We start from the raw sequence: 18,813 nt of genomic DNA on the forward strand, positions 1-18,813 counted from the left end.
TGGGTGTTGTCGTGTGTTGACGGGTGTTGTCGCGTGTTGTTGCGTGTCGACGCATGTTGTCGCGTGTTGACGGGTGTTCTCGCGTGTCGTCGCGTGTCGTCACGTGTCGACGCATGTTGTCGCGTGTTGACGGGTGTTGTCACGTGTTGACGGGTGTTGTCGCGTGTTGACGGGTGTTGTCGCGTGTTGACGGGTGTTGTCGTGTGTTGACGGGTGTCGTCGCGTGTTGACGGGTGTCGATGCATGTTGTCGTGTGTTGACGGGTGTTGTCGCGTGTTGTCGCGTGTCGATGCATGTTGTCGTGTGTTGACGGGTGTTGTCGCGTGTCGTCGTGTGTCGACGCATGTTGTCGTGTGTTGTCGTGTGTCGTCACGTGTCGACGCATGTTGTCGCGTGTTGACGGGTGTTGTCGCGTGTCGACGCATGTGGTCGCGTGTTGATGGGTGTTGTCGCGTGTCGTCGTGTGTCGACGCATGTTGTCGCGTGTTGACGGGTGTTATCGCGTGTCGTCGTGTGTCGACGCATGTTGTCGTGTGTTGTCGTGTGTCGTCACGTGTCGACGCATGTTGTCGCGTGTTGACGGGTGTTGTCGCGTGTCGACGCATGTGGTCGTGTGTTGATGGGTGTTGTCGCGTGTTGACGGGTGTTGTCGCGTGTTGACGGGTGTTGTCGCGTGTCGTCGTGTGTCGACGCATGTTGTCGTGTGTTGTTGTGTGTCGTCACGTGTCGACGCATGTTGTCGCGTGTTGACGGGTGTTGTCGCGTGTCGACGCATGTGGTCGCGTGTTGATGGGTGTTGTCGCGTGTTGACGGGTGTTGTCGCGTGTCGACGCATGTGGTCGCGTGTTGACGGGTGTTGTCGCGTGTTGACGGGTGTTGTCGCGTGTCGTCGTGTGTCGACGCATGTTGTCGCGTGTTGACGGGTGTTATCGCGTGTCGTCGTGTGTCGACGCATGTTGTCGTGTGTTGTCGTGTGTTGACGGGTGTTGTCGCGTGTCGTCGTGTGTCGACGCATGTTGTCGTGTGTCGTCACGTGTCGACGCATGTTGTCGCGTGTTGACGGGTGTTGTCGCGTGTCGACGCATGTGGTCGCGTGTTGATGGGTGTTGTCGCGTGTTGACGGGTGTTGTCGCGTGTTGACGGGTGTTGTCGCGTGTCGTCGCGTGTCGTCACGTGTCGACGCATGTTGTTGCGTGTTGACGGGTGTTGTCGCGTGTCGACGGGTGTGGTCGCGTGTCGGCACGTGTCGATGGGTGTCGTCGCGTGTCGATGCGTGTCGATGCGTGTCGATGCGTGTCGATGGGTGTCGTCGCGTGTTGTTGCGTGTTGACGGGTGTTGTCGCGTGTTGACGGGTGTTGTCGCGTGTCGTCGTGTGTCGACGCATGTTGTCGCGTGTTGACGGGTGTTGTCGCGTGTTGACGGGTGTTGTCGCGTGTCGTCGCGTGTCGACGCATGTTGTCGCGTGTTGATGGGTGTTGTCGTGTGTTGACGGGTGTTGTCGCGTGTTGTCGTGTGTTGACGGGTGTTGTCGCGTGTTGACGGGTGTTGTCGCGTGTCGACGCATGTTGTCGCGTGTTGACGGGTGTTGTCGCGTGTCGTCGCGTGTCGTCGCGTGTCGTCACGTGTCGACGCATGTTGTCGCGTGTTGACGGGTGTTGTCGCGTGTCGACGGGTGTTGTCGCGTGTCGGCACGTGTCGATGGGTGTCGTCGCGTGTCGATGCGTGTCGATGCGTGTCGATGGGTGTCGTCGCGTGTTGTCGCGTGTCGACGCATGTTGTCGTGTGTTGTCGGGTGTTGACGGGTGTTGTCGTGTGTTGACGGGTGTTGTCGCGTGTCGTCGTGTGTCGACGCATGTTGTCGTGTATCGTCGTGTGTCGACGCATGTTGTCGCGTGTTGTCGTTTGTCGTCACGTGTCGACGCATGTTGTCGCGTGTTGACGGGTGTTGTCGCGTGTCGACGCATGTGGTCGCGTGTTGATGGGTGTTGTCGCGTGTTGACGGGTGTTGTCGCGTGTTGACGGGTGTTGTCGCGTGTCGTCGTGTGTCGACGCATGTTGTCGCGTGTTGACGGGTGTTGTCGCGTGTTGACGGGTGTTGTCGCGTGTTGTCGCGTGTCGTCGCGTGTCGACGCATGTTGTCGCGTGTTGATGGGTGTTGTCGTGTGTTGACGGGTGTTGTCGCGTGTTGTCGTGTGTTGACGGGTGTTGTCGCGTGTTGACGGGTGTTGTCGCGTGTCGTCGCGTGTCGACGCATGTTGTCGCGTGTTGACGGGTGTTGTCGCGTGTCGGCACGTGTCGATGGGTGTCGTCGCGTGTCGATGCGTGTCGGCACGTGTCGATGGGTGTCGTCGCGTGTTGTCGCATGTCGACTCATGTTATCGTGTGTTGACGGGTGTTGTCGCGTGTCGACGCATGTGGTCGCGTGTTGATGGGTGTTGTCGCGTGTTGACGGGTGTTGTCGCGTGTTGACGGGTGTTGTCGTGTGTCGTCGTGTGTCGACGCATGTTGTCGCGTGTTGACGGGTGTTGTCGCGTGTTGACGGGTGTTGTCGCGTGTTGTCGCGTGTCGTCGCGTGTCAACGCATGTTGTCGCGAGTTGATGGGTGTTGTCGTGTGTTGACGGGTGTTGCCGCGTGTTGTCGTGTGTTGACGGGTGTTGTCGCGTGTTGACGGGTGTTGTCGCGTGTCGTCGCGTGTCAACGCATGTTGTCGCGTGTTGACGGGTGTTGTCGCGTGTCGTCACGTGTCGACGCATGTTGTCGCGTGTTGACGGGTGTTGTCGCGTGTCGACGGGTGTTGTCGCGTGTCGGCACGTGTCGACGCATGTTGTCGCGTGTTGATGGGTGTTGTCGTGTGTTGACGGGTGTTGTCGCGTGTTGTCGTGTGTCGACGCATGTTGTCGTGTGTTGTCGTGTGTTGACGGGTGTTGTCGCGTGTCGTCGTGTGTCGACGCATGTTGTCGTGTGTCGTCACGTGTCGACGCATGTTGTCGCGTGTTGACGGGTGTTGTCGCGTGTCGACGCATGTGGTCGCGTGTTGATGGGTGTTGTCGCGTGTTGACGGGTGTTGTCGCGTGTTGACGGGTGTTGTCGCGTGTCGTCGCGTGTCGTCACGTGTCGACGCATGTTGTCGCGTGTTGACGGGTGTTGTCGCGTGTCGACGGGTGTGGTCGCGTGTCGGCACGTGTCGATGGGTGTCGTCGCGTGTCGATGCGTGTCGATGCGTGTCGATGCGTGTCGATGGGTGTCGTCGCGTGTTGTTGCGTGTTGACGGGTGTTGTCGCGTGTTGACGGGTGTTGTCGCGTGTCGTCGTGTGTCGACGCATGTTGTCGCGTGTTGACGGGTGTTGTCGCGTGTTGACGGGTGTTGTCGCGTGTCGTCGCGTGTCGACGCATGTTGTCGCGTGTTGATGGGTGTTGTCGTGTGTTGACGGGTGTTGTCACGTGTTGTCGTGTGTTGACGGGTGTTGTCGCGTGTTGACGGGTGTTGTCGCGTGTCGTCGCGTGTCGACGCATGTTGTCGCGTGTTGACGGGTGTTGTCGCGTGTCGTCGCGTGTCGTCGCGTGTCGTCACGTGTCGACGCATGTTGTCGCGTGTTGACGGGTGTTGTCGCGTGTCGACGGGTGTTGTCGCGTGTCGGCACGTGTCGATGGGTGTCGTCGCGTGTCGATGCGTGTCGATGCGTGTCGATGCGTGTCGATGGGTGTCGTCGCGTGTTGTCGCGTGTCGACGCATGTTGTCGTGTGTTGTCGGGTGTTGACGGGTGTTGTCGTGTGTTGACGGGTGTTGTCGCGTGTCGTCGTGTGTCGACGCATGTTGTCGTGTGTCGTCGTGTGTCGACGCATGTTGTCGCGTGTTGTCGTTTGTCGTCACGTGTCGACGCATGTTGTCGCGTGTTGACGGGTGTTGTCGCGTGTCGACGCATGTGGTCGCGTGTTGATGGGTGTTGTCGCGTGTTGACGGGTGTTGTCGCGTGTTGACGGGTGTTGTCGCGTGTCGTCGTGTGTCGACGCATGTTGTCGCGTGTTGACGGGTGTTGTCGCGTGTTGACGGGTGTTGTCGCGTGTTGTCGCGTGTCGTCGCGTGTCGACGCATGTTGTCGCGTGTTGATGGGTGTTGTCGTGTGTTGACGGGTGTTGTCGCGTGTTGTCGTGTGTTGACGGGTGTTGTCGCGTGTTGACGGGTGTTGTCGCGTGTCGTCGCGTGTCGACGCATGTTGTCGCGTGTTGACGGGTGTTGTCGCGTGTCGGCATGTGTCGATGGGTGTCGTCGCGTGTCGATGCGTGTCGGCACGTGTCGATGGGTGTCGTCGCGTGTTGTCGCATGTCGACTCATGTTGTCGTGTGTTGACGGGTGTTGTCGCGTGTCGACGCATGTGGTCGCGTGTTGATGGGTGTTGTCGCGTGTTGACGGGTGTTGTCGCGTGTTGACGGGTGTTGTCGTGTGTCGTCGTGTGTCGACGCATGTTGTCGCGTGTTGACGGGTGTTGTCGCGTGTTGACGGGTGTTGTCGCGTGTTGTCGCGTGTCGTCGCGTGTCAACGCATGTTGTCGCGAGTTGATGGGTGTTGTCGTGTGTTGACGGGTGTTGTCGCGTGTTGTCGTGTGTTGACGGGTGTTGTCGCGTGTTGACGGGTGTTGTCGCGTGTCGTCGTGTGTCGACGCATGTTGTCGCGTGTTGACGGGTGTTGTCGCGTGTCGTCACGTGTCGACGCATGTTGTCGCGTGTTGACGGGTGTTGTCGCGTGTCGACGGGTGTTGTCGCGTGTCGGCACGTGTCGACGCATGTTGTCGCGTGTTGATGGGTGTTGTCGTGTGTTGACGGGTGTTGTCGCGTGTTGTCGTGTGTCGACGCATGTTGTCGTGTGTTGTCGTGTGTTGACGGGTGTTGTCGCGTGTCGTCGTGTGTCGACGCATGTTGTCGTGTGTCGTCACGTGTCGACACATGTTGTCGCGTGTTGACGGGTGTTGTCGCGTGTCGACGCATGTGGTCGCGTGTTGATGGGTGTTGTCGCGTGTTGACGGGTGTTGTCGCGTGTTGACGGGTGTTGTCGCGTGTCGTCGCGTGTCGTCACGTGTCGACGCATGTTGTCGCGTGTTGACGGGTGTTGTCGCGTGTCGACGGGTGTGGTCGCGTGTCGGCACGTGTCGATGGGTGTCGTCGCGTGTCGATGCGTGTCGATGCGTGTCGATGGGTGTCGTCGCGTGTTGTTGCGTGTTGACGGGTGTTGTCGCGTGTTGACGGGTGTTGTCGCGTGTCGTCGTGTGTCGACGCATGTTGTCGCGTGTTGACGGGTGTTGTCGCGTGTTGACGGGTGTTGTCGCGTGTCGTCGCGTGTCGACGCATGTTGTCGCGTGTTGATGGGTGTTGTCGTGTGTTGACGGGTGTTGTCGCGTGTTGTCGTGTGTTGACGGGTGTTGTCGCGTGTTGACGGGTGTTGTCGCGTGTCGTCGCGTGTCGACGCATGTTGTCGCGTGTTGACGGGTGTTGTCGCGTGTCGTCGCGTGTCGTCACGTGTCGACGCATGTTGTCGCGTGTTGACGGGTGTTGTCGCGTGTCGACGGGTGTTGTCGCGTGTCGGCACGTGTCGATGGGTGTCGTCGCGTGTCGATGCGTGTCGATGCGTGTCGATGCGTGTCGATGGGTGTCGTCGCGTGTTGTCGCGTGTCGACGCATGTTGTCGTGTGTTGTCGGGTGTTGACGGGTGTTGTCGTGTGTTGACGGGTGTTGTCGCGTGTCGTCGTGTGTCGACGCATGTTGTCGTGTGTTGTCGTGTGTCGACGCATGTTGTCGCGTGTTGACGGGTGTTGTCGCGTGTTGACCGGTGTTGTCGCGTGTTGTCGCGTGTCGTCGCGTGTCGACGCATGTTGTCGCGTGTTGATGGGTTTTGTCGTGTGTTGACGGGTGTTGTCGCGTGTTGTTGCGTGTCGACGCATGTTGTCGCGTGTTGACCGGTGTTGTCGCGTGTCGTCGCGTGTCGTCACGTGTCGACGCATGTTGTCGCGTGTTGACGCATGTTGTCGCGTGTTGACGGGTGTTGTCGCGTGTCGACGGGTGTTGTCGCGTGTCGACGGGTGTCGTCGCGTGTTGACGGGTGTCGATGCATGTTGTCGTGTGTTGACGGGTGTTGTCGCGTGTTGTCGCGTGTCGATGCATGTTGTCGTGTGTTGACGGGTGTTGTCGCGTGTCGTCGTGTGTCGACGCATGTTGTCGTGTGTTGTCGTGTGTCGTCACGTGTCGACGCATGTTGTCGCGTGTTGACGGGTGTTGTCGCGTGTCGACGCATGTGGTCGCGTGTTGATGGGTGTTGTCGCGTGTTGACGGGTGTTGTCGCGTGTTGACAGGTGTTGTTGCGTGTCGTCGTGTGTCGATGCATGTTGTCGCGTGTTGACGGGTGTTGTCGCGTGTTGACGGGTGTTGTCGCGTGTTGTCGCGTGTCGTCGCGTGTCGACGCATGTTGTCGCGTGTTGGTGGGTGTTGTCGTGTGTTGACGGGTGTCGTCGCGTGTTGACGGGTGTTGATGCATGTTGTCGTGTGTTGACGGGTGTTGTCGCGTGTTGTCGCGTGTCGATGCATGTTGTCGTGTGTTGACGGGTGTTGTCGCGTGTCGTCGTGTGTCGACGCATGTTGTCGTGTGTTGTCGTGTGTCGTCACGTGTCGACGCATGTTGTCGCGTGTTGACGGGTGTTGTCGCGTGTCGACGCATGTGGTCGTGTGTTGATGGGTGTTGTCGCATGTTGACGGGTGTTGTCGCGTGTTGACGGGTGTTGTCGCGTGTTGTCGTGTGTCGACGCATGTTGTCGTGTGTTGTCGTGTGTTGACGGGTGTTGTCGCGTGTCGTCGTGTGTCGACGCATGTTGTCGTGTGTCGTCACGTGTCGACGCATGTTGTCGCGTGTTGACGGGTGTTGTCGCGTGTCGACGCATGTGGTCGCGTGTTGATGGGTGTTGTCGCGTGTTGACGGGTGTTGTCGCGTGTTGACGGGTGTTGTCGCGTGTCGTCGCGTGTCGTCACGTGTCGACGCATGTTGTCGCGTGTTGACGGGTGTTGTCGCGTGTCGACGGGTGTGGTCGCGTGTCGGCACGTGTCGATGGGTGTCATCGCGTGTCGATGCGTGTCGATGCGTGTCGATGCGTGTCGATGGGTGTCGTCGCGTGTTGTTGCGTGTTGACGGGTGTTGTCGCGTGTTGACGGGTGTTGTCGCGTGTCGTCGTGTGTCGACGCATGTTGTCGCGTGTTGACGGGTGTTGTCGCGTGTTGACGGGTGTTGTCGCGTGTCGTCGCGTGTCGACGCATGTTGTCGCGTGTTGATGGGTGTTGTCGTGTGTTGACGGGTGTTGTCGCGTGTTGTCGTGTGTTGACGGGTGTTGTCGCGTGTTGACGGGTGTTGTCGCGTGTCGTCGCGTGTCGACGCATGTTGTCGCGTGTTGACGGGTGTTGTCGCGTGTCGTCGCGTGTCGTCGCGTGTCGTCACGTGTCGACGCATGTTGTCGCGTGTTGACGGGTGTTGTCGCGTGTCGACGGGTGTTGTCGCGTGTCGGCACGTGTCGATGGGTGTCGTCGCGTGTCGATGCGTGTCGATGCGTGTCGATGCGTGTCGATGGGTGTCGTCGCGTGTTGTCGCGTGTCGACGCATGTTGTCGTGTGTTGTCGGGTGTTGACGGGTGTTGTCGTGTGTTGACGGGTGTTGTCGCGTGTCGTCGTGTGTCGACGCATGTTGTCGTGTGTTGTCGTGTGTCGACGCATGTTGTCGCGTGTTGACGGGTGTTGTCGCGTGTTGACCGGTGTTGTCGCGTGTTGTCGCGTGTTGTCGCGTGTCGTCGCGTGTCGACGCATGTTGTCGCGTGTTGATGGGTTTTGTCGTGTGTTGACGGGTGTTGTCGCGTGTTGTTGCGTGTCGACGCATGTTGTCGCGTGTTGACCGGTGTTGTCGCGTGTCGTCGCGTGTCGTCACGTGTCGACGCATGTTGTCGCGTGTTGACGCATGTTGTCGCGTGTTGACGGGTGTTGTCGCGTGTCGACGGGTGTTGTCGCGTGTCGACGGGTGTCGTCGCGTGTTGACGGGTGTCGATGCATGTTGTCGTGTGTTGACGGGTGTTGTCGCGTGTCGATGCATGTTGTCGTGTGTTGACGGGTGTTGTCGCGTGTCGTCGTGTGTCGACGCATGTTGTCGTGTGTTGTCGTGTGTCGTCACGTGTCGACGCATGTTGTCGCGTGTTGACGGGTGTTGTCGCGTGTCGACGCATGTGGTCGCGTGTTGATGGGTGTTGTCGCGTGTTGACGGGTGTTGTCGCGTGTTGACAGGTGTTGTTGCGTGTCGTCGTGTGTCGATGCATGTTGTCGCGTGTTGACGGGTGTTGTCGCGTGTTGACGGGTGTTGTCGCGTGTTGTCGCGTGTCGTCGCGTGTCGACGCATGTTGTCGCGTGTTGATGGGTGTTGTCGTGTGTTGACGGGTGTCGTCGCGTGTTGACGGGTGTTGATGCATGTTGTCGTGTGTTGACGGGTGTTGTCGCGTGTTGTCGCGTGTCGATGCATGTTGTCGTGTGTTGACGGGTGTTGTCGCGTGTCGTCGTGTGTCGACGCATGTTGTCGTGTGTTGTCGTGTGTCGTCACGTGTCGACGCATGTTGTCGCGTGTTGACGGGTGTTGTCGCGTGTCGACGCATGTGGTCGTGTGTTGATGGGTGTTGTCGCGTGTCGTCGTGTGTCGACGCATGTTGTCGCGTGTTGACGGGTGTTGTCGCGTGTTGACGGGTGTTGTCGCGTGTCGTCGCGTGTCGACGCATGTTGTCGCGTGTTGATGGGTGTTGTCGTGTGTTGACGGGTGTTGTCGCGTGTTGTCGTGTGTTGACGGGTGTTGTCGCGTGTTGACGGGTGTTGTCGCGTGTCGTCGCGTGTCGACGCATGTTGTCGCGTGTTGACGGGTGTTGTCGCGTGTCGTCGCGTGTCGTCGCGTGTCGTCACGTGTCGACGCATGTTGTCGCGTGTTGACGGGTGTTGTCGCGTGTCGACGGGTGTTGTCGCGTGTCGGCACGTGTCGATGGGTGTCGTCGCGTGTCGATGCGTGTCGATGCGTGTCGATGCGTGACGATGGGTGTCGTCGCGTGTTGTCGCGTGTCGACGCATGTTGTCGTGTGTTGTCGGGTGTTGACGGGTGTTGTCGTGTGTTGACGGGTGTTGTCGCGTGTCGTCGTGTGTCGACGCATGTTGTCGTGTGTTGTCGTGTGTCGACGCATGTTGTCGCGTGTTGACGGGTGTTGTCGCGTGTTGACCGGTGTTGTCGCGTGTTGTCGCGTGTTGTCGCGTGTTGTCGCGTGTCGTCGCGTGTCGACGCATGTTGTCGCGTGTTGATGGGTTTTGTCGTGTGTTGACGGGTGTTGTCGCGTGTTGTTGCGTGTCGACGCATGTTGTCGCGTGTTGACCGGTGTTGTCGCGTGTCGTCGCGTGTCGTCACGTGTCGACGCATGTTGTCGCGTGTTGACGCATGTTGTCGCGTGTTGACGGGTGTTGTCGCGTGTCGACGGGTGTTGTCGCGTGTCGACGGGTGTCGTCGCGTGTTGACGGGTGTCGATGCATGTTGTCGTGTGTTGACGGGTGTTGTCGCGTGTTGTCGCGTGTCGATGCATGTTGTCGTGTGTTGACGGGTGTTGTCGCGTGTCGTCGTGTGTCGACGCATGTTGTCGTGTGTTGTCGTGTGTCGTCACGTGTCGACGCATGTTGTCGCGTGTTGACGGGTGTTGTCGCGTGTCGACGCATGTGGTCGCGTGTTGATGGGTGTTGTCGCGTGTTGACGGGTGTTGTCGCGTGTTGACAGGTGTTGTTGCGTGTCGTCGTGTGTCGATGCATGTTGTCGCGTGTTGACGGGTGTTGTCGCGTGTTGACGGGTGTTGTCGCGTGTTGTCGCGTGTCGTCGCGTGTCGACGCATGTTGTCGCGTGTTGATGGGTGTTGTCGTGTGTTGACGGGTGTCGTCGCGTGTTGACGGGTGTTGATGCATGTTGTCGTGTGTTGACGGGTGTTGTCGCGTGTTGTCGCGTGTCGATGCATGTTGTCGTGTGTTGACGGGTGTTGTCGCGTGTCGTCGTGTGTCGACGCATGTTGTCGTGTGTTGTCGTGTGTCGTCACGTGTCGACGCATGTTGTCGCGTGTTGACGGGTGTTGTCGCGTGTCGACGCATGTGGTCGTGTGTTGATGGGTGTTGTCGCGTGTTGACGGGTGTTGTCGCGTGTTGACGGGTGTTGTCGCGTGTCGTCGTGTGTCGACGCATGTTGTCGCGTGTTGACGGGTGTTGTCGCGTGTTGACGGGTGTTGTCGCGTGTTGTCGCGTGTCGTCGCGTGTCGACGCATGTCGACGCGTGTTGATGGGTGTTGTCGTGTGTTGACGGGTGTTGTCGCGTGTTGTTGCGTGTCGACGCATGTTGTCGCGTGTTGACGGGTGTTCTCGCGTGTCGTCGCGTGTCGTCACGTGTCGACGCATGTTGTCGCGTGTTGACGGGTGTTGTCGTGTGTTGACGGGTGTCGTCGCGTGTTGACGGGTGTCGATGCATGTTGTCGTGTGTTGACGGGTGTTGTCGCGTGTTGTCGCGTGTCGATGCATGTTGTCGTGTGTTGACGGGTGTTGTCGCGTGTCGTCGTGTGTCGACGCATGTTGTCGTGTGTTGTCGTGTGTCGTCACGTGTCGACGCATGTTGTCGCGTGTTGACGGGTGTTGTCGCGTGTCGACGCATGTGGTCGCGTGTTGATGGGTGTTGTCGCGTGTCGTCGTGTGTCTACGCATGTTGTCGCGTGTTGACGTGTGTCGTCACGTGTCGACGCATGTTGTCGCGTGTTGACGGGTGTTGTCGCGTGTCGACGCATGTGGTCGTGTGTTGATGGGTGTTGTCGCGTGTTGACGGGTGTTGTCGCGTGTTGACGGGTGTTGTCGCGTGTCGTCGTGTGTCGACGCATGTTGTCGTGTGTTGTCGTGTGTCGTCACGTGTCGACGCATGTTGTCGCGTGTTGACGGGTGTTGTCGCGTGTCGACGCATGTGGTCGCGTGTTGATGGGTGTTGTCGCGTGTTGACGGGTGTTGTCGCGTGTTGACGGGTGTTGTCGCGTGTCGTCGTGTGTCGACGCATGTTGTCGTGTGTTGTCGTTTGTCGTCACGTGTCGACGCATGTTGTCGCGTGTTGACGGGTGTTGTCGCGTGTCGACGCATGTGGTCGCGTGTTGATGGGTGTTGTCGCGTGTTGACGGGTGTTGTCGCGTGTTGACGGGTGTTGTCGCGTGTCGTCGTGTGTCGACGCATGTTGTCGCGTGTTGACGGGTGTTGTCGCGTGTTGACGGGTGTTGTCGCGTGTTGTCGCGTGTCGTCGCGTGTCGACGCATGTTGTCGCGTGTTGATGGGTGTTGTCGTGTGTTGACGGGTGTTGTCGCGTGTTGTCGTGTGTTGACGGGTGTTGTCGCGTGTTGTCGCGTGTCGTCGCGTGTCGACGCATGTTGTCGCGTGTTGATGGGTGTTGTCGTGTGTTGACGGGTGTTGTCGCGTGTTGTCGTGTGTTGACGGGTGTTGTCGCGTGTTGACGGGTGTTGTCGCGTGTCGTCGCGTGTCGACGCATGTTGTCGCGTGTTGACGGGTGTTGTCGCGTGTCGGCACGTGTCGATGGGTGTCGTCGCGTGTCGATGCGTGTCGGCACGTGTCGATGGGTGTCGTCGCGTGTTGTCGCATGTCGACTCATGTTGTCGTGTGTTGACGGGTGTTGTCGCGTGTCGACGCATGTGGTCGCGTGTTGATGGGTGTTGTCGCGTGTTGATGGGTGTTGTCGCGTGTTGACGGGTGTTGTCGCGTGTTGACGGGTGTTGTCGTGTGTCGTCGTGTGTCGACGCATGTTGTCGCGTGTTGACGGGTGTTGTCGCGTGTTGACGGGTGTTGTCGCGTGTTGTCGCGTGTCGTCGCGTGTCAACGCATGTTGTCGCGAGTTGATGGGTGTTGTCGTGTGTTGACGGGTGTTGTCGCGTGTTGTCGTGTGTTGACGGGTGTTGTCGCGTGTTGACGGGTGTTGTCGCGTGTCGTCGCGTGTCGACGCATGTTGTCGCGTGTTGACGGGTGTTGTCGCGTGTCGTCACGTGTCGACGCATGTTGTCGCGTGTTGACGGGTGTTGTCGCGTGTCGACGGGTGTTGTCGCGTGTCGGCACGTGTCGACGCATGTTGTCGCGTGTTGATGGGTGTTGTCGTGTGTTGACGGGTGTTGTCGCGTGTTGTCGTGTGTCGACGCATGTTGTCGTGTGTTGTCGTGTGTTGACGGGTGTTGTCGCGTGTCGTCGTGTGTCGACGCATGTTGTCGTGTGTCGTCACGTGTCGACGCATGTTGTCGCGTGTTGACGGGTGTTGTCGCGTGTCGACGCATGTGGTCGCGTGTTGATGGGTGTTGTCGCGTGTTGACGGGTGTTGTCGCGTGTTGACGGGTGTTGTCGCGTGTCGTCGCGTGTCGTCACGTGTCGACGCATGTTGTCGCGTGTTGACGGGTGTTGTCGCGTGTCGACGGGTGTGGTCGCGTGTCGGCACGTGTCGATGGGTGTCGTCGCGTGTCGATGCGTGTCGATGCGTGTCGATGCGTGTCGATGGGTGTCGTCGCGTGTTGTTGCGTGTTGACGGGTGTTGTCGCGTGTTGACGGGTGTTGTCGCGTGTCGTCGCGTGTCGACGCATGTTGTCGCGTGTTGATGGGTGTTGTCGTGTGTTGACGGGTGTTGTCGCGTGTTGTCGCGTGTTGACGGGTGTTGTCGCGTGTCGTCGCGTGTCGTCACGTGTCGACGCATGTTGTCGCGTGTTGACGGGTGTTGTCGCGTGTCGACGGGTGTGGTCGCGTGTCGGCACGTGTCGATGGGTGTCGTCGCGTGTCGATGCGTGTCGATGCGTGTCGATGCGTGTCGATGGGTGTCGTCGCGTGTTGTTGCGTGTTGACGGGTGTTGTCGCGTGTTGACGGGTGTTGTCGCGTGTCGTCGCGTGTCGACGCATGTTGTCGCGTGTTGATGGGTGTTGTCGTGTGTTGACGGGTGTTGTCGCGTGTTGTCGTGTGTTGACGGGTGTTGTCGCGTGTTGACGGGTGTTGTCGCGTGTCGTCGCGTGTCGACGCATGTTGTCGCGTGTTGACGGGTGTTGTCGCGTGTCGTCGCGTGTCGTCGCGTGTCGTCACGTGTCGACGCATGTTGTCGCGTGTTGACGGGTGTTGTCGCGTGTCGACGGGTGTTGTCGCGTGTCGGCACGTGTCGATGGGTTTTGTCGTGTGTTGACGGGTGTTGTTGCGTGTTGTTGCGTGTCGACGCATGTTGTCGCGTGTTGACCGGTGTTGTCGCGTGTCGTCGCGTGTCGTCACGTGTCGACGCATGTTGTCGCGTGTTGACGGGTGTTGTCGCGTGTTGACGGGTGTTGTCGTGTGTTGACGGGTGTTGTCGCGTGTTGACGGGTGTTGTCGTGTGTTGACGGGTGTCGTCGCGTGTTGACGGGTGTCGATGCATGTTGTCGTGTGTCGACGCATGTTGTCGTGTGTTGTCGTGTGTCGTCACGTGTCGACGCATGTTGTCGCGTGTTGACGGGTGTTGTCGCGTGTCGACGCATGTGGTCGCGTGTTGATGGGTGTTGTCGCGTGTCGTCGTGTGTCGACGCATGTTGTCGCGTGTTGACGGGTGTTATCGCGTGTCGTCGTGTGTCGACGCATGTTGTCGTGTGTTGTCGTGTGTCGTCGTGTGTCGTCACGTGTCGACGCATGTTGTCGTGTGTTGACGGGTGTTGTCGCGTGTCGACGCATGTGGTCGTGTGTTGATGGGTGTTGTCGCGTGTTGACGGGTGTTGTCGCGTGTTGACGGGTGTTGTCGCGTGTCGTCGTGTGTCGACGCATGTTGTCGTGTGTTGTCGTGTGTCGTCACGTGTCGACGCATGTTGTCGCGTGTTGACGGGTGTTGTCGCGTGTCGACGCATGTGGTCGCGTGTTGATGGGTGTTGTCGCGTGTTGACGGGTGTTGTCGCGTGTTGACGGGTGTTGTCGCGTGTTGACGGGTGTTCTCGCGTGTCGTCGCGTGTCGACGCATGTTGTCGCGTGTTGACGGGTGTTGTCGCGTGTCGTCGCGTGTCGTCACGTGTCGACGCATGTTGTCGCGTGTTGACGGGTGTTGTCGTGTGCTGACGGGTGTTGTCGCGTGTTGTCGTGTGTTGACGGGTGTTGTCGCGTGTTGACGGGTGTTGTCGCGTGTCGTCGCGTGTCGACGCATGTTGTCGCGTGTTGACGGGTGTTGTCGCGTGTCGTCGCGTGTCGTCACGTGTCGACGCATGTTGTCGCGTGTTGACGGGTGTTGTCGCGTGTCGACGGGTGTTGTCGCGTGTCGGCACGTGTCGATGGGTGTCGTCACGTGTCGATGCGTGTCGATGCGTGTCGGCACGTGTCGATGGGTGTCGTCGCGTGTCGATGCGTGTCGATGCGTGTCGATGCGTGTCGATGGGTGTCGTCGCGTGTTGTCGCATGTCGACGCATGTTGTCGTGTGTTGATGGGTGTTGTCGCGTGTCGACGCATGTGGTCGCGTGTTGATGGGTGTTGTCGCGTGTTGACGGGTGTTGTCGCGTGTTGACGGGTGTTGTCGCGTGTCGTCGTGTGTCGACGCATGTTGTCGCGTGTTGACGGGTGTTGTCGCGTGTTGACGGGTGTTGTCGCGTGTTGTCGCGTGTCGTCGCGTGTCAACGCATGTTGTCGCGTGTTGATGGGTGTTGTCGTGTGTTGACGGGTGTTGTCGCGTGTTGTCGTGTGTTGACGGGTGTTGTCGCGTGTTCACGGGTGTTGTCGCGTGTCGTCGCGTGTCGACGCATGTTGTCGCGTGTTGACGGGTGTTGTCGCGTGTCGTCGCGTGTCGTCACGTGTCGACGCATGTTGTCGCGTGTTGACGGGTGTTGTCGCGTGTCGACGCATGTGGTCGCGTGTTGATGGGTGTTGTCGCGTGTTGACGGGTGTTGTCGCGTGTTGACGGGTGTTGTCGCGTGTTGACGGGTGTTCTCGCGTGTCGACGGGTGTTGTCGCGTGTCGGCACGTGTCGTTGGGTGTCGTCGCGTGTCGATGCGTGTCGATGGGTGTCGTCGCGTGTTGTCGCATGTCGATGCATGTTGTCGTGTGTTGACGGGTGTTGTCGCGTGTTGTCGCGTGTCGATGCATGTTGTCGTGTGTTGACGGGTGTTGTCGCGTGTCGTCGTGTGTCGACGCATGTTGTCGTGTGTTGTCGTGTGTCGTCACGTGTCGACGCATGTTGTCGCGTGTTGACGGGTGTTGTCGCGTGTCGACGCATTTGGTCGCGTGTTGATGGGTGTTGTCGCGTGTTGACGGGTGTTGTCGCGTGTTGTCGCGTGTCGTCGCGTGTCGACGCATGTTGTCGCGTGTTGATGGGTGTTGTCGTGTGCTGACGGGTGTTGTCGCGTGTTGTCGTGTGTTGACGGGTGTTGTCGCGTGTTGACGGGTGTTGTCGCGTGTCGTCGCGTGTCGACGCATGTTGTCGCGTGTTGACGGGTGTTGTCGCGTGTCGTCGCGTGTCGTCACGTGTCGACGCATGTTGTCGCGTGTTGACGGGTGTTGTCGCGTGTCGACGGGTGTTGTCGCGTGTCGGCACGTGTCGATGGGTGTCGTCACGTGTCGATGCGTGTCGATGCGTGTCGGCACGTGTCGATGGGTGTCGTCGCGTGTCGATGCGTGTCGATGCGTGTCGATGCGTGTCGATGGGTGTCGTCGCGTGTTGTCGCATGTCGACGCATGTTGTCGTGTGTTGATGGGTGTTGTCGCGTGTCGACGCATGTGGTCGCGTGTTGATGGGTGTTGTCGCGTGTTGACGGGTGTTGTCGCGTGTTGACGGGTGTTGTCGCGTGTCGTCGTGTGTCGACGCATGTTGTCGCGTGTTGACGGGTGTTGTCGCGTGTTGACGGGTGTTGTCGCGTGTTGTCGCGTGTCGTCGCGTGTCAACGCATGTTGTCGCGTGTTGATGGGTGTTGTCGTGTGTTGACGGGTGTTGTCGCGTGTTGTCGTGTGTTGACGGGTGTTGTCGCGTGTTCACGGGTGTTGTCGCGTGTCGTCGCGTGTCGACGCATGTTGTCGCGTGTTGACGGGTGTTGTCGCGTGTCGTCGCGTGTCGTCACGTGTCGACGCATGTTGTCGCGTGTTGACGGGTGTTGTCGCGTGTCGACGGGTGTTGTCGCGTGTCGGCACGTGTCGATGGGTGTCGTCGCGTGTCGATGCGTGTCGATGGGTGTCGTCGCGTGTTGTCGCGTGTCGATGCATGTTGTCGTGTGTTGTCGTGTGTTGACGGGTGTTGTCGTGTGTTGACGGGTGTTGTCGCGTGTCGTCGTGTGTCGACGCATGTTGTCGTGTGTCGTCACGTGTCGACGCATGTTGTCGCGTGTTGACGGGTGTTGTCGCGTGTCGACGCATGTGGTCGCGTGTTGATGGGTGTTGTCGCGTGTTGACGGGTGTTGTCGCGTGTTGACGGGTGTTGTCGCGTGTCGTCGTGTGTCGACGCATGTTGTCGCGTGTTGACGGGTGTTGTCGCGTGTTGACGGGTGTTGTCGCGTGTTGTCGCGTGTCGTCGCGTGTCGACGCATGTTGTCGCGTGTTGATGGGTGTTGTCGTGTGTTGACGGGTGTTGTCGCGTGTTGTCGTGTGTTGACGGGTGTTGTCGCGTGTTGACGGGTGTTGTCGCGTGTCGTCGCGTGTCGACGCATGTTGTCGCGTGTTGACGGGTGTTGTCGCGTGTCGTCGCGTGTCGTCACGTGTCGACGCATGTTGTCGCGTGTTGACGGGTGTTGTCGCGTGTCGACGGGTGTTGTCGCGTGTCGGCACGTGTCGATGCGTGTCGATGGTTGTCGTCGCGTGTTGTCGCATGTCGATGCATGTTGTCGTGTGTTGACGGGTGTTGTCGCGTGTTGTCGCGTTTCGATGCATGTTGTCGTGTGTTGACGGGTGTTGACGCGTGTCGTCGCGTGTCGACGCATGTTGTCGCGTGTTGACGGGTGTTGTCGCGTGTCGTCGCGTGTCGTCACGTGTCGACGCATGTTGTCGCGTGTTGACGGGTGTTGTCGCGTGTCGTTGGGTGTCGTCGCGTGTCTATGCGTGTCGATGCGTGTCGATGGTTGTCGTCGCGTGTTGTCGCATGTCGATGCATGTTGTCGTGTGTTGACGGGTGTTGTCGCGTGTTGTCGCGTGTCGATGCATGTTGTCGTGTGTTGACGGGTGTTGTCGCGTGTCGTCGTGTGTCGACGCATGTTGTCGTGTGTTGTCGTGTGTCGTCACGTGGCGACGCATGTTGTCGCGTGTTGACGGGTGTTGTCGCGTGTCGACGCATGTGGTCGCGTGTTGATGGGTGTTGTCGCGTGTTGACGGGTGTTGTCGCGTGTTGACGGGTGTTGTCGCGTGTCGTCGTGTGTCGACGCATGTTGTCGCGTGTTGACGGGTGTTGTCGCGTGTTGACGGGTGTTGTCGCGTGTCGTCGCGTGTCGACGCATGTTGTCGCGTGTTGATGGGTGTTGTCGTGTGTTGACGGGTGTTGTCGCGTGTTGTCGTGTGTCGACGGGTGTTGTCGCGTGTTGACGGGTGTTGTCGCGTGTTGACGGGTGTTGTCGCGTGTCGTCGTGTGTCGACGCATGTTGTCGCGTGTTGACGGGTGTTGTCGCGTGTTGACGGGTGTTGTCGCGTGTTGTCGCGTGTCGTCGCGTGTCGACGCATGTTGTCGCGTGTTGATGGGTGTTGTCGTGTGTTGACGGGTGTTGTCGCGTGTTGTCGTGTGTTGACGGGTGTTGTCGCGTGTTGACGGGTGTTGTCGCGTGTCGTCGCGTGTCGACGCATGTTGTCGCGTGTTGACGGGTGTTATCGCGTGTCGTCGTGTGTCGACGCATGTTGTCGTGTGTTGTCGTGTGTTGACGGGTGTTGTCGCGTGTCGTCGTGTGTCGACGCATGTTGTCGTGTGTCGTCACGTGTCGACGCATGTTGTCGCGTGTTGACGGGTGTTGTCGCGTGTCGACGGGTGTTGTCGCGTGTCGGCACGTGTCAATGGGTGTCGTCACGTGTCGATGCGTGTCGGCACGTGTCGATGCGTGTCGATGCGTGTCGATGGGTGTCGTCGCGTGTTGTCGCATGTCGACGCATGTTGTCGTGTGTTGATGGGTGTTGTCGCGTGTCGACGCATGTGGTCGCGTGTTGATGGGTGTTGTCGCTTGTTGACGGGTGTTGTCGCGTGTTGACGGGTGTTGCCGCTTGTTGACGGGTGTTGTCGCGTGTTGACGGGTGTTGTCGCGTGTTGACGGGTGTTGTCGCGTGTTGTCGCGTGTCGTCGCGTGTCGACGCATGTTGTCGCGTGTTGATGGGTGTTGTCGTGTGTTGACGGGTGTTGTCGTGTGTTGACGGGTGTTGTCGCGTGTTGACGGGTGTTGTCGCGTGTCGTCGCGTGTCGACGCATGTTGTCGCGTGTTGACGGGTGTTGTCGCGTGTCGTCGCGTGTCGTCACGTGTCGACGCATGTTGTCGCGTGTTGACGGGTGTTGTCGCGTGTCGACGGGTGTTGTCGCGTGTCGGCACGTGTCGATGCGTGTCGATGGTTGTCGTCGCGTGTTGTCGCATGTCGATGCATGTTGTCGTGTGTTGACGGGTGTTGTCGCGTGTTGTCGCGTGTCGATGCATGTTGTCGTGTGTTGACGGGTGTTGACGCGTGTCGTCGCGTGTCGACGCATGTTGTCGCGTGTTGACGGGTGTTGTCGCGTGTCGTCGCGTGTCGTCACGTGTCGACGCATGTTGTCGCGTGTTGACGGGTGTTGTCGC

The sequence above is a fragment of the Telmatherina bonti genome, assembly GCF_933228915.1.
Source record: "Telmatherina bonti genome assembly, chromosome: 11".
Taxonomy (NCBI): domain Eukaryota; kingdom Metazoa; phylum Chordata; class Actinopteri; order Atheriniformes; family Telmatherinidae; genus Telmatherina; species Telmatherina bonti.